This window comes from Myotis myotis, unplaced genomic scaffold (assembly GCF_014108235.1).
Source record: "Myotis myotis isolate mMyoMyo1 unplaced genomic scaffold, mMyoMyo1.p scaffold_m19_p_3, whole genome shotgun sequence".
NCBI classification, from domain to species: Eukaryota; Metazoa; Chordata; class Mammalia; order Chiroptera; family Vespertilionidae; genus Myotis; species Myotis myotis.
In genome coordinates, this window is record NW_023416335.1 from 162,049,138 (window position 1) to 162,062,705 (window position 13,568).

General features: G+C 44.4%; 1 pseudogene; it reads left to right on the forward strand.

The window, feature by feature from the left end:
- The first annotated feature begins 7,322 nt into the window (after positions 1-7,322).
- On the forward strand, positions 7,323-9,950 carry LOC118650671 (annotated as a pseudogene).
- Positions 9,951-13,568: the final 3,618 nt, after the last annotated feature.

Consider the following 13,568-nt stretch of genomic DNA (forward strand, 5'->3'; position numbering starts at 1 on the left):
GTCCCCTTATTTGTCTCTGATGAGGAAGGGGACGCCTGTGTGTATTTGGAACACTTTGTGGATGTCTGTTCACTTCCATGGGGCTTCTCTGCATGCACACTCTAGACATATGCTTTGTGCATGTCTGACATTCTTATACACGTGGGAGTCCAGGTCCAGGGGGAAGGAGTGTCTGGGGCAGCACTTTTGTATCTATGTCTGTGGGTGTGCTTGCATCTGCATTCAGACTCTCCTCCCATCCCCCGACCCTGCCATCTTCCTGTTTAAAACAGTGGTTCTTAACCTGTGGTTCCCGACCCGTTTGGGGGTCGCCTGAGACCATCGGAAAACACATATGTAATTACATATTGTTTTTGTGATTAATCACTATGCTTTAATTATGTTCAATTTGTAACAATGAAATTGGGGGTCACCACAACATGAGGAACTGTATTAAAGGGTCGCGGCATGAGGAAGGTTGAGAACCACTGGTTTAAAGGTTCCCAGGAGTTTCAAACCCAGCCCTAGAGAAGGATAAACATTGGGTTAGAACAGGGAACAAGGGACACAGAGACAGCTAAGCACCCGCCTGCTTTCCCAGTAGCCTCCTGCCACACAGGCCACACCCTCTCCACTGCCCTGTTCTCCAGACCCAGCTTTGAGGGGGTAGAGGGGAGCTCTGCCCTCAGGGAAACAGCAACTGTTTCCATCTTCATGGATGTTTCAACATCGCCGGCTCCTTTGGAAAAGACCACTGAGAGCCTGTTGTCACCTTTAGCCCACCTCTAGCCCCTCCCAATGAGCTGGCCAGGTTTTCACCTCAGACCCAGCCCTTTCCTGGCCCAGGCTCAGCCTCCCCTAGAGCAGCACTTCCCCATTCCAGGGCCTGCCCCGTGTCCGCCTCCATCCCCTCCCTGAAGCATTCCTGGTGCTCCAGGCTTTGCCTTCCTCCTCCTGTCTGTATGCTCACGGGCTGGCCAGCATCATGAGCCCACACAGTGCCAGGATGCACACATAAACACCCTCTGGAGGGCTTCACAAGCAGCTATTAACTCAGAGGCCGAGGACCGATTCCTGCTCTGTAAGAGTGCGCAGCCCAATGGTTCATCTAGACTCAGGCTCCCACCGGCCTCACAGAGACCAGCTTGAAGATTCCCTGCAGAATCCAGAGCCCAGTTAATCCCACAAAGCCTTTGGCCTTCCCCAAAGACTCACTCCCACCTCTGTAATGTTCTGTCACTCACACACACCAAGCACACACTCACTTCCTCCCCAGCTGGCTTTCCCAGAACCCCCTGGACCCAGCTATGAACAAACAAGCAACCCCCAGGTCCTCAGCCCGGCTTGGCTTCTCTAAACCTGCCTGGACCTGGGGTCCCACAGTCCTCACAGGCAGAACTGGCTACTGTTCCCTGGAGAGGAGCGAAGACATTCTTTTTGGCTCCCTCCTGCACGTTCAGAACTATTGCTCATTGTCCATCCCCTAATATACAGCCTCTGGTTTCTAAAGAAAAAAAAAGGCATGATTTGTTTTTATTATCTTGGAATTCAAATACTTGTAATCATAACAAAAACCTGAGGAGGAGAAGAAGGAAGAAATAAAATGGAGTTGCTATGGTCAAGCTGCTAAATTATTAAAATCAAATAGGTTTAGGCATGAAGAAATTATTCTAATCTTGCTTTAACTAGCGTGAAACTTAAACTTTTGACTTTTCAGTGGTGTGCCAGTGCCTGGATATACCTAAATTTTATAGATAAACCTCTGAAGAACCTCAAGAATGTCCGTGTGCTGTAGATACATACATCTCTTATAGAGAACCACGTGTCATGTTAAAGAAAGAATATTTCATTATCCAGACCACCTGACACCCATTATGCAGACCACCGGACATCTGGAAGATGGCCATCCTTAGCCAATCCATAGGCTCATGATGCAGGATTGACTTTTTTTTCAAATATGTGCTATTTATTATACAAACTCTCACATTTTTCTTTCTCCTTTGGAAAATTTTGGGAATTGCCTAATTGTGTTTACAATTTTCAAACCTTAAGACCCTGGAATAAATCTTTGTCATTTATTTCTAGCCAAAGTCTGACTCTTTTGAGCTTGTTTGACAAGAGTCATTCAACATTTCTTCATGGAATGTACTACTTTTTTTAAAAAAGTCAAATAATGAAAGACAAGGAAGCAACATATATGTCAGCCAACAAGCTACTTTCCTAAATAGATGAATCCATAAGAAAATGACAATCCTATATAATAAAAGGCCAATATGCAAACGGTAGTCATGCCCTCATGTGTAAGGACCAATTAGCAGGACACTTCGTGCGCAGCGAGGCATATGCAGGTGGGCGGGGCTGTATGTGTGACCGATCACCAGGAAATGCATGGAGTGCCTCTCGGTCTCTCCCCCCACCCCCCGGCTCCTGCGGGTGGCAGTGGCAGCTCCCTCCGGCCTCTAATGGAAGCAGCACTTCCACTGGCTCCTTCAGGCCCGCTGTGGCTCCCGCCGGCTCCTGCAGAAGCGGCAGACAGCCTATTAATGTGATTTCATGCACTGGGCCACTAGTATTATTATATTTAAAATCTTTTTTCTTGAAATGTTAATGTTTATTGCATATAAATGGCTAATTATTTTGATCTACAATCTGGTAATAAATTTATTTTGTATATTGTAAAAAATAAATTTAAAAAAGAAAAAGATAAACAACTGCAACAGAAAAGTGAACAACAGGCATGAAGAATATGAGCTATTGTCAAGATATGGAAGCAACTCAAGTGCCCCTCAATAGACTAGTGGATAAAACAATTGTGATAGATATATACAAAGGAATATTACTCAGCCACACAAAAAAGAATGAATCTGACCATTTGTGATAGCATGGGTAGACCTGGCTGCTAAGTGAAATAAATCAGTCAAAGAAAGACAAATACCATATGATTCCAGTTATACCTGTAATCTAAATAGCAATATTAACAAATGAACAAAATAGAAACAGACTCATAGATAGAAAGAACAGACTAGTTGCCAGAGGGGAGGGAGCTTGGGGGACTGGGTGAAAAAGGTGAAGTAATTAAGAAGTACAAATTGGTAGTTACAAAATAGTTACAGGGATGTAAAGTACAGCATAGGAAATATAGTCAACAATCTATACTAGTATATATAAAAAACCAGCAACCAGAATGCCGGAATGACCGGAATGACTGTTGCTATGATGCCCACTGCAGCCAGCCAAACTGCCCAATGAGGGGGATGGCCGGCAGCCAACCTCCCACCATCTCCTCCTCCCAACAGGCCCAGACCCGATCCGCCGATTGGGGCCAGGCTGGCTAGACCCCACCCATGCACGAATTTGTGCACTGGGTCTCTAGTATTGTAATAACTATGTATGGTGCCAACTGGGTACTGGAAATATTGGAGGAACACTTTGTAAAGTATATGATTGTCTAACCACTATGATACACACTTGAAACTAATATAAAATAATGTTGACTGTAAACTGTAGTTGAAAATAAGATTTAAATTTTAAAAAAAAGAATATGAGCTACTGGTTACATAGTGCTTACTTTACATGTGTTTGGCAGTGTTTTAAGCACTTTGCATCTCTTCACACATTTAATTCTCACACTTGCCCTGACTGGTTTGGCTCAGTGGATAGAGCGTCGGCCTGCGGAGTCAAGGGTTCCAGGTTCGATTCCAGTCAAGGGCATGTACATTGGTTGCGGGCACATCCTCAGTAGGGGGTGTGCAGGAGGCAGCTGACCAATGTTTCTCTCTCATCGATGTTTCTAGCTCTCTATCCCTCTCCCTTCCTCTCTGTAAAAAAATCAATAAAATATATTTTAAAAAAAAAAAAAAAAAAAAAAAAAAAAAATTCTCACACTAACCCTATGGCATAGAACCCATGGGATAGACACTATTTCTTCCCCATTTTACAGAAGAAGAAACTGAGTCCCACAGAGGTTAGAATGTGGGTGACAGAGAGTTTTGTCCTTTGTTCATGGGGTCATCGACTGGCTCATCCTCTGTCAAAATTGAAGACATTTGTTCTTATCTAAACAAAATGGATGCACGTGTGTGTTTTGTTTTGTTTTGTTTTGTTTTGTTTAGAGAGAGGACAGGAGAGAAAGAGAAACATGCACCCTTGACTGGGGATCAAACCCACCACCTTTTAGTGTTCGGATGACACTCCAACCAACTGAGCCACACCAGCCAGGGCGAATACACTTGTCCTTAACCAAGTATTTCCTATGGGGATCCCTGTTCGTGGCGTCAGATATGGGGGGAATGGCATTCTCTCTTCTTGTGACCAGTGCAGAGAGAAAGAACGCAGGGGTTGATGAAATCTTGAATAGAACTCGATGAGGTTTTAAGGAAAAATGAGTAAAACAAGACTGAGGCCCTAGCCGGTTTGGCTCATTGGATAGAGCGTCGGCCTGGGGACTGAAGGGCCCCAGGTTCGATTCCTGTCAAGGGCATGTACCTTGGTTGCGGGCACATCCCCAGTGGGAGGTGTGCAGGAGGCAGCTGATCAATGTTTCTCTCTCATCGATGTTTCTAACTCTCTATCCCTCTCCCTTCCTCTCTATAAAAAATCAATAAAATATAGATTTTTTTAAAAAAAAAAAAAAGACTGAGACAGAAATAGAGGGAAGCTGGGACCCAGTGTGGCGTCTGCTCTCTGATAGATGAACAGGACCCAGAGCCATCGCAGCAACTTTTATTTATAGCCAAATACCGGGAAGTTTTACTAAGGGTAAATAGAAGGGGGAATGTGTGCATTCTTGTGGCTTCCTCGTAAATAGACACCTCCGGGTGGGTCCGAATCCCTGGTGCTTGACTAGATTTAGGTAAGAACCCATTTCCCGGCACCTGGCTTTGAAGGTCAATGAGGCATTCCCACCTCTTGGTTAGATATGCCCCCAAGATAAGGCTCTGCCTTCATCATGGGTTCAGTTGACATGAATTTAAAAAAAAGCCAGCGCCTTCCCTGGCAGGGGGCCTTCCACATTTCCACTGCCAGGGACTTATCCTATAGATGTTCTCATCAAAAGTGCACATGCACATGTGGTCTCTGCTGCCATTATTTTATATCAGTGAGAAACAGAAACAACATAAATGCCCTTCTATGGGAAGTGATTAAATCTATTGAGCTGCATACATTCAGAGGAATGCTATTCATTGAAAAGAATAAAATCCCTTACATAGTGATAGTGTTTTTACCTTTATATACTGATTGCATAAGTCACTGTAACTTTTTTAAAGTCCTACAAAGTTCATGCCATCCACTTATCCCACATCTACCTCCTCTTCTGTAGCTGGTCCCTGCTGAGCTCACAGTCACTTCCTGACCTCCTGCCACGCCCTCACCCTCAGCAGGGATGCTGGCCCCTGGTTCCTGCTGCTCCTCCCCAACCGGCACCCTCATCCTCCATGTGGATGACCTCCCGGCATCTTAGCCTGATCGTTCCTTAGCTCTGCAATTCTGCTGACTTTCACTTCCATCCTTTTCTCTTTTCTCTGCCCATTGCCACACTCTAGACCAGCGGTTCTCAACCTGTGGGTCGCGACCCCTTTGGGGGTCGAACAACCCTTTCACAGGGGTCGCCTAAGACCATCAGAAAACACCTTTATATAATTACATATTGTTTTGTGATTGATCACTATGCTTTAATCATGTTCAATTTGTAACAATGAAATTGCGGGTCACCACAGCATGAGGAACTGTATTAAAGGGCCGCGGCATTGGGAAGGTTGAGAACCGCTGCTCTAGACCCTACACGGCTTTACTCTGAAGCCTTTCACACACAGGGCTGTTCGTAGCTCTCAGTCTCAGCAAACGTGTTCCTCAGCCACACAGCAGCCTCAGTCCTTATCCCGACTGTGACATTTCTCCCCGCCAACCACCTTCCTTCAGACTTTCTTCCCAGCTTGGACCCTCCCTCTCTGACCCCGCAGCCTTCAGTCTCCTCCAAGAGGAAAAACCCCCAGGCCTATTCAGCCTAAACACTGAATTTCTCTGCGAGCGCTAACCTGCAGAGCATGGGCAAAGAAAACCGTCTCCTGCAGATCTGGTGCCACCACCAAATCAGATCCTCAGGCTCCGCTGCACCCTCTTTGCGACTGGGCACTTCCCTCTGCCTTTGCTCAGCAACCTCTCCCAGCTGTCCTGGTTGCTACTGTAAAGCCTCTCTACTCTCTATGCCACCCTATACCCTGCACCTGCACTCTCAAAAGGTTCAGAGCAAAAAATAAATAAACTAAAAAAAATTAAAGTATCAGCGCATTCTTTCTCACTGAGAAAATCAAGGCAAAAACTCCCTTACTTTCCTTCCCCCACCCAAACTTACCTCCCACCCTCTCCTTCCCCCTCCCTCGGGCTCTGAGGATTGGCTCTCTCCACCTGTGTCCTGGTCACCAGCCTCTCTGGGCTCCTCAGATGCAGCATTCCATTCCGCTGATTGGTCACCACTTTCTAGTCCTCTGTCACCCTGTCTTGCTCCCCTCCCTCTGGCCGCCTTCTCATTTGTCTGCATGCACTATCATTGGAGCTGTGGGAGTATAAACCAGTCATCAGCAGGCTGAGGTTTCAATGGGGTGAGGACATGGAAACATGGAGTGCCAACTACAATTTCTCATGAAGTTTGACAGTAAAGGAAAATGAGATGAGAAGTTAACTTGAATGGAAAGCAAGCTAAAGGAAAAAGTTATTGTAGCATAAATAGATTTGAGCATGTGGCTTGGCAGTGGAAAGGGGGCTAGACCATAGGGAGAGATGTTAAATATGAGCGGGGGGCTAACTTATGGAGCAGGGAGGAGGGTTGGAGGGTGAGTTTAAGAGTCCAGGTGAGGCCAGCTTGTTGCAGAGGAGAAAGGCCTCTACGTTGACAGCAAGAAGGAACCAAGGATGGACAAGGCTATTCAAAGGTGGGCAAGAAGGCTAGTTAGCCAGAGAAGGTTCTACAGACTCAATTAGAATGGCTATTTCTCATAGATAAAGACATGTTGTGGGGCAGTTCTGACCTATCCCTACACCCTGCATGCATGATAGTAACTCTCCCTAACAGATCAGCCATCCCCGGGACACCCTGCAGCACCCGGATGAAGGTGTGGACTCCGATTCTACTTAGACTGCCACTTCCCCCTGCACAATCTTGTAGCTAACCTCTGTGGGACTCAGTTTCTCCTTCTGTAAAACAGGGAATTAATAGTGTCTATCCCATGGGTTCTTTTAAGTATTGAAGAAGACAATGTTATAAAATATACTTGGAGGCTCAGTAAATGGGAGCTGTTTCTGGTGTTGAAGTTATTGCTGTGGCAGGTGACTGCTGGAGCATGCTCATGGCGTCCTGTCTTCTCCTTGCTGGTAAGAGCCCAAGGAGACTGGGAGTCGAGCTCTCACTTCCCCCAGCTCATCCCTCACCTGATGACTGCACTCCTAGGAGGTCTACAGAATCGTACATTACCACCCGCATCCCTCTCCCAGTCCCCCATCCCTGTGTTCTGGGCTCTATTTCCTGCACACTGGCAGTCCTCACCCACCTTCTCTTTCTGGCCGTCCGCATCCTGGCATTCCCCATGTACCTGCTGAACTTTCTGGGCTTGTGGAACGGGATATGCAAACAAATACTTCCCCTACTTCTGGTTGAGGTTCATCTCAATGTACCACAAGCAGATGGCGAGCCAGAAGCGGGAGCTCTTCAGCAGCCTGCAGGAGCACGGGAGCCCGTCGGGGGAGCTCTGCCTGCTGGAGCTGGGCTGTGGCACCGGGGCCAACTTCAGGTTCTATCCGCCCGGATGCAGGGTGACCTGTGTAGACCCCAACCCCAACTTTGAGAAGTTCTTGATCAAGAGCATCGCTGAGAACCGACACGTGCAGTTTGAGCGCTTCGTGGTGGCCGCCGGGGAGAACACGCACCCGGTGGCCGATGGCTCCGTGGACGCAGTGGTCTGCACCCTGGTCCTGTGCTCCGTGGAGAACCAGGAGCGCATCCTCCAGGAGGTGTGCAGAGTGCTGAGGGGTGGGGGGAAGGGAGGTAGGAGGGACCCATCTTCACTGTGTGTTAAGCTAGATACTTGTAGGCTTCCACTAAGGGTCACCTCAGACAAGTTACTTCATTCATTTATTTATTCATTCTCCATAAAATAAGCATTTAGGGAATGTTGATTAAGAGCAGGATCACAGTATTTCTGTGGTGAGAAGTCAGCTTCAGAGAGGTTAGATGACTTGCACAAAAGCATGTAGCCCAGTGGTTCTCAACCTGTGGGTCGCGACCCCTTTGGGGGTCGAACGACCCTTTCACAGGGGTCACCTAAGACCATCAGAAAACACATATATAATTACATATTGTTTTTGTGATTAATCACTATGCTTTAATTATGTTCAATTTGTAACAATGAAAATACATCCTGCATATCAGATATTCACATTACGATTCATAACAGTAGCAAAATTACAAATATGAAGTAGCAACGAAAATAATTTTATGGTTGGGGGTCACCACCACATGAGGAACTGTATTAAGGATCGCGGCGTTACGAAGGTTGCGAACCACTGATGTAGCCCATACAAACGGCAGGGACAAAACTAAAATGAGGTGCCTTAACTCCTAGGTTAAGAAGATCTACTAGGCCATGCCACTGCGCTGGTGGCTTCTAGGCCCATCACAGAGTCCAATTTTCTAAAGTTGAGAACAGTGCATCCCCCATAGGGCATGTCAGAACACCTCTTCTCAATAAAGGGGAACTTGTAAGTACACAGATAGACATCTTCATTTATGGCATAATTCTTTAGCTTTTACTTTGAACATAAAAGTCGTGTCAGAAGTTAGCCACATACTTTTCTCCAGCCCTTTTCTCCAGTAATAATCATTACTCATTACTGGGGGGGGGGGGGGGGGGGGGGGCGGAGGGTGTGTGCAGGGAAAGAAAGGAGTTTCTCCAAAGACATTGCCAATGGCATCACCTTTGCATCTTTGAAGAGTGGTGACTTTTCAGTGTTTCTTACTTTATTGTCTATAATTATAAGGCAATGAATCAATGCATCCTAATTGTTTAAAAGAATTCAAAACTTAGAGAAGAACAAAGAAGGGGAAAAAATGAAAGTTCTCCTTTCACTTCTCTAAATCCCACCTTCCTTACCTGACCCCATAGGTCTCTACTATTATGGGTATCCTTCCAGTTTTTTTCTGTTTTAAATTAAATGTTTCCCTTCCTGGTATTTAGAAGTTTTTCTATCCATCTCAAGTTCACTAACATTTACTAAATTTAAAACTCAATAGAGGAAGTGAAAAGTAGAATAAATACTGCTGGATGATAGAGATATTGAAATTCATATTTCTGTTTATAATTAAATTCATATTCTATTTCTATTTGATAATTCGCTACCAACATACCAAAATTATATAGTTATATGGCTCCCTTTAACTCAGCACAATCCTATAGCACTTTTTATTCCCTCATGCTCATCACCTCTTTCCTCTCAACCACATCAGCCTCTTCATCCCATATCCTAGTTTGATTGAAATAATCTGTACTTTTAATTTCAACCTATTACTAAGGATTTCCCCCTTGCCTTCTATTTCAAAAATCCTTTCTAATGTAGAACATAGTGTAAAAATTAGTTTATCATCATCCATTTATTTACTATAAATTTTACTAGATCTATTGCTCTCCACTGTTTCATATGCTCTTTGTCTTCCCCTATCTTGAGATGTGTGGGTTTTTTTCAAATTTAATTTTATTTATCTAAAACTAACTCTTGAATAATTTACTGAAAAATGGTACATAGATCCTTAGAGATCTGAAAATTTCTGTCTTCTACTCTTACACTTAATAACCTTTGGCCAAGATTCTTGGATCTGAGTTCTTTCCCCTGGAAGCTGTTGGGATCATTTAATGATCATAGGGCTTTCCACATTGCAAATGAGATCTCCAGTGCCTGTCTGATTCTCTTTCCCTTTCAGGTAAACTGTTTTTGTTGTTGATTGTTTTATGTCTGGAAGTTTTTAGGATTTTTACTTTTTTTTTTTTTTTTGAAGTTCTGAAATTTCACCAAAAGATGACTAGGTGTGTATCTTGTTTTTATTATTAATCTTGCTAGGCATTTGAAGAACCCTTTTTATGTTAATGCTCAAGTCTTTCTTTAGCTCAGAAAAGTTTTCTTCTATTGTTTATTTCTTTATTGGTTCTCCTCTATTTGTTCTTTTCTCCTGCCTTCTGAAACAAATATTATTCAGATATAAGATCTCCTAGCTTTAGCATTCTCTTATCTTCTCACTCATAATTTCCATTTCTTTGTAATTTGTTCCATGTTGCAAGATAGTTCCTCCATCTGATCTCCTGAATGACTTTCTCTATCATCCAGTAGTATTTATTCTACTTTTCACTTCCTCTATTGAGTTTTAAATTCAGTACTTTTTAATTGCCAAAACCTCTTTTCTTATTCCAAGACTAAGGGCCCAGTGCACAAATTCGTGCACCTTGAAAGGAACTGTGGGCACCAAGGCTGTGGTGGGCACTCGGCCCATCCTCCACGCCCCCGCCGAGCCCCTCCTGCTGTGGGCCCTGGTCCCCTGTCTGCAAGCAGCCCCACTCACAGATGGCACCAGCCCCTGCTCGCACCCACTAACAGTGCAGAGCAATTGGGGCCAGCACCAGCAGTGGCTCCAGTGCTGGCTGCGGGTGAGAGTGGAGCCATCGCCGGCAGTGGGTGTGCGAGGCGGCTGCTGGGCCCCGATCACCACTCAGGAGCAGGGGAAGGTGGAGAAGCCCTGAGGGGTGATTGGGGCTGGCAGCCACCGCTCGCACCCACTGATGGCACTGAGCAATTGGGCCAGTGCTGGGCCCCAGCAGCATATGCGAATGCCTGGAGGGGATCGCAGCAAGCAGGAGCAAAGAATTTTCAGTAACCACCAGAGGCTCACCCCATGACAGTGACCGGTGCCCCCACTTAGTCTGGCACCCCCACTCACCTGCTCCACCATTCCACTGCAGCCGATGCCTGCCATGTTCTGCGCTCTGTCTCCTGCTGCCGACGCCTGCCATGTTCTGCGCGCACGCCCTGGTGATCAGCACACATCATAGCAACTGGTTGTTTGGTTGTTCAGTTGTTCCATCATTCGGTCTACTTGCGTATTAGGGTTTTATATATATAGATCATTCCTTAGCAATAAATTGTTGAATCACCATAGAAGTATTTTTGTTGTACATTATTTTTAATTTCTATCTCATTTGTTCCATGAAATTTTCCTCAGTATGAGGCACTTGTTCTGATTGTTCAAATTGGTGTTCTCCCTTCAGGCTGGCAGCAAATGGGCTGGCATGCAGGACTCTTGTCTGAAGAATGGGGAGAGCTTGGGGCTTTTTGGCTGCTCCAGGTATGAACCCATCTCAGGCAAACAGGATGGGTTCCTTGTAGGGCAGCTACTGTCAGTAAGTTTAGGGAACTTCTCTCCAGACCTCACAGAGGTTCAAGGCTGAGTCCTTTCCTTGTCCTGAGGGAGTGGCTCTACTCCCTCAGTGTCTCAGGGAGCCTTGACTTTCCTAGACAAACAAGCTTTCCCCAGGCCTTTGATCCCAGGTTTCTAAGAACTCAAAGCTTCTGATGTGCCTACTCTGGGCTCCAGCAGACACCAGACTTTCACATCTACCCTCATTAGCTGATTAGCTTTTTATCCTATTGGTTGAGCATATCAACAGAACAAAGGGGGAAGGAGTCAGCCTTCTCCACTTCAGCCACCATTTTCACAATGGTCCCCAAATATAAATGGATGGATGGATAGATAGATAGATAGATAGATAGATAGATAGATAGATAGATAGGTGACAGATAGATAGACAGATAGATTTTTATCAGTTATTCATACACATAGTTTAAAGAGACAAACCACAAGCTTATGATGAAAAATAGCAGCTCTCAGGCATACATGATTTCTGCTCCCAAAAGGCTGTCATTCAAGTTTTAAACTTTTATTTTTTAAATGTATATACATATCTCTAAGTGGTATATTTATACTACTCTTTCTTGTCTTTTCAGGTTTAGGTGTTAATATTAACTTCCCATTCTGGAAAGTGATAATTCACCTCTTTCACAACCACCCCACAGCCACCACATTTCTCATCTCCCTTCTTCCTGATGGAACTATGTCTTTAATTGGTATTTACAACTGAGCCATGCAGTATACTTCACTCATTCTTTGAACTATGTAATATACTTTCTTACTTTTGGTTTTTCCAGAGTTAATAATGATCTGTATCATTATCACATATATGGATATGGATATGAATATAGATATAGATATAGATATAGATATAGATATAGATATAGATATAGATATAGATATAGATATAGATCCCTAAATCATCCCAGACCCTCCTTCACTTGCCTAAACCTCTCACTATGGTCAAACATGTCAAATATTTCTATCAGTTTCATCACCTGGGGCCATTTTTCCCAGGCTCTCTCCCAGTTTCCCACCTGGACTGGGTGCTCTCTAGACCTGCTGCATTGCTTTCATCTTGGGATCTCCCTTTACCTCTTCCAAGGAACCCCCTTCTTTTCTCCTTTGCACTGTACTCCCTGTTTCCTGCATTCTATCTCTTCCTCTTTCTTAGTTTACTAGTTTTGGCAGAGCATAGCCTGCAGCAGCCTTCTGAGAAAGGTGATACAAATATATTGAGAAAATGCATGTCTGAATAGTCTTTATTCTCAAAACAATTGATAGTTTGCACAGCTGTAGAATTCTGAGTTGGAAAATGGTTCCCCTCTAAATTTTGAAGGTATGCACTGTCTTCTATCTGCCAATATTACTGCTGAGAAGCCTGAGTCCATTCTGACTTTAGATCCTTTATATGAAACCTTTTTTCTCCTCTCTAGAAGTTCATGTAATCTTTTCTATTCCCAGTGGAATGAATTAATGGTATCTGTTGGGGATTTAGTGTGCCATTTCCAAGTACAAATTCATGTCCTTCAAGTCTGGAAATTTTTCTGGAATTATTTCTTTGAAATATCTTCTCTTTGAAAATATTAATAAAAGGGAGGGTTTTTTTCTTTTAATAGTTTAATCTCTCTAGTTAGTCTTTGCTTCCTCCAGATTCTTTTGTTGTTGTTGTTGTCTGAGCTCCAGTTTTCATGTTGGAAGTTCTTGGCTAACTACTCACATTTCCAGAGGTAACACTAAAACTGGGTTGGGAGTTCATGAGCATAGATGAGGCATGTCAATGCTGGACTCACTGTAGCATGAGACAGCTGAACTGTTCACCTGAAGAAATCCCATTGTCAGCCTTTTGGGTCTTTTCTTTGCAGTTGGGTCTATCTCTGGATCCTACCATTCCATTGATCTATATGTTTATCCTTTACCAATATTACACACTCCTGATTACTGCAGTTTTATAGTAAGTCTTGGGATTTGGTAGCATAGTCCTCCAATATTAAGCTCTGGTGAGGCGAGTCTAGAGTAGTCTTTACTCTGGACTAATTTAGCCCATTCACTAGGGCATCACCCTTCTGGGGTCTCTGCTGAATTCCCCAGGTGCTCACTGGGGACTCCCCTCTCTCATTGGTAGTAACTTGAATGAGCTCTGAAA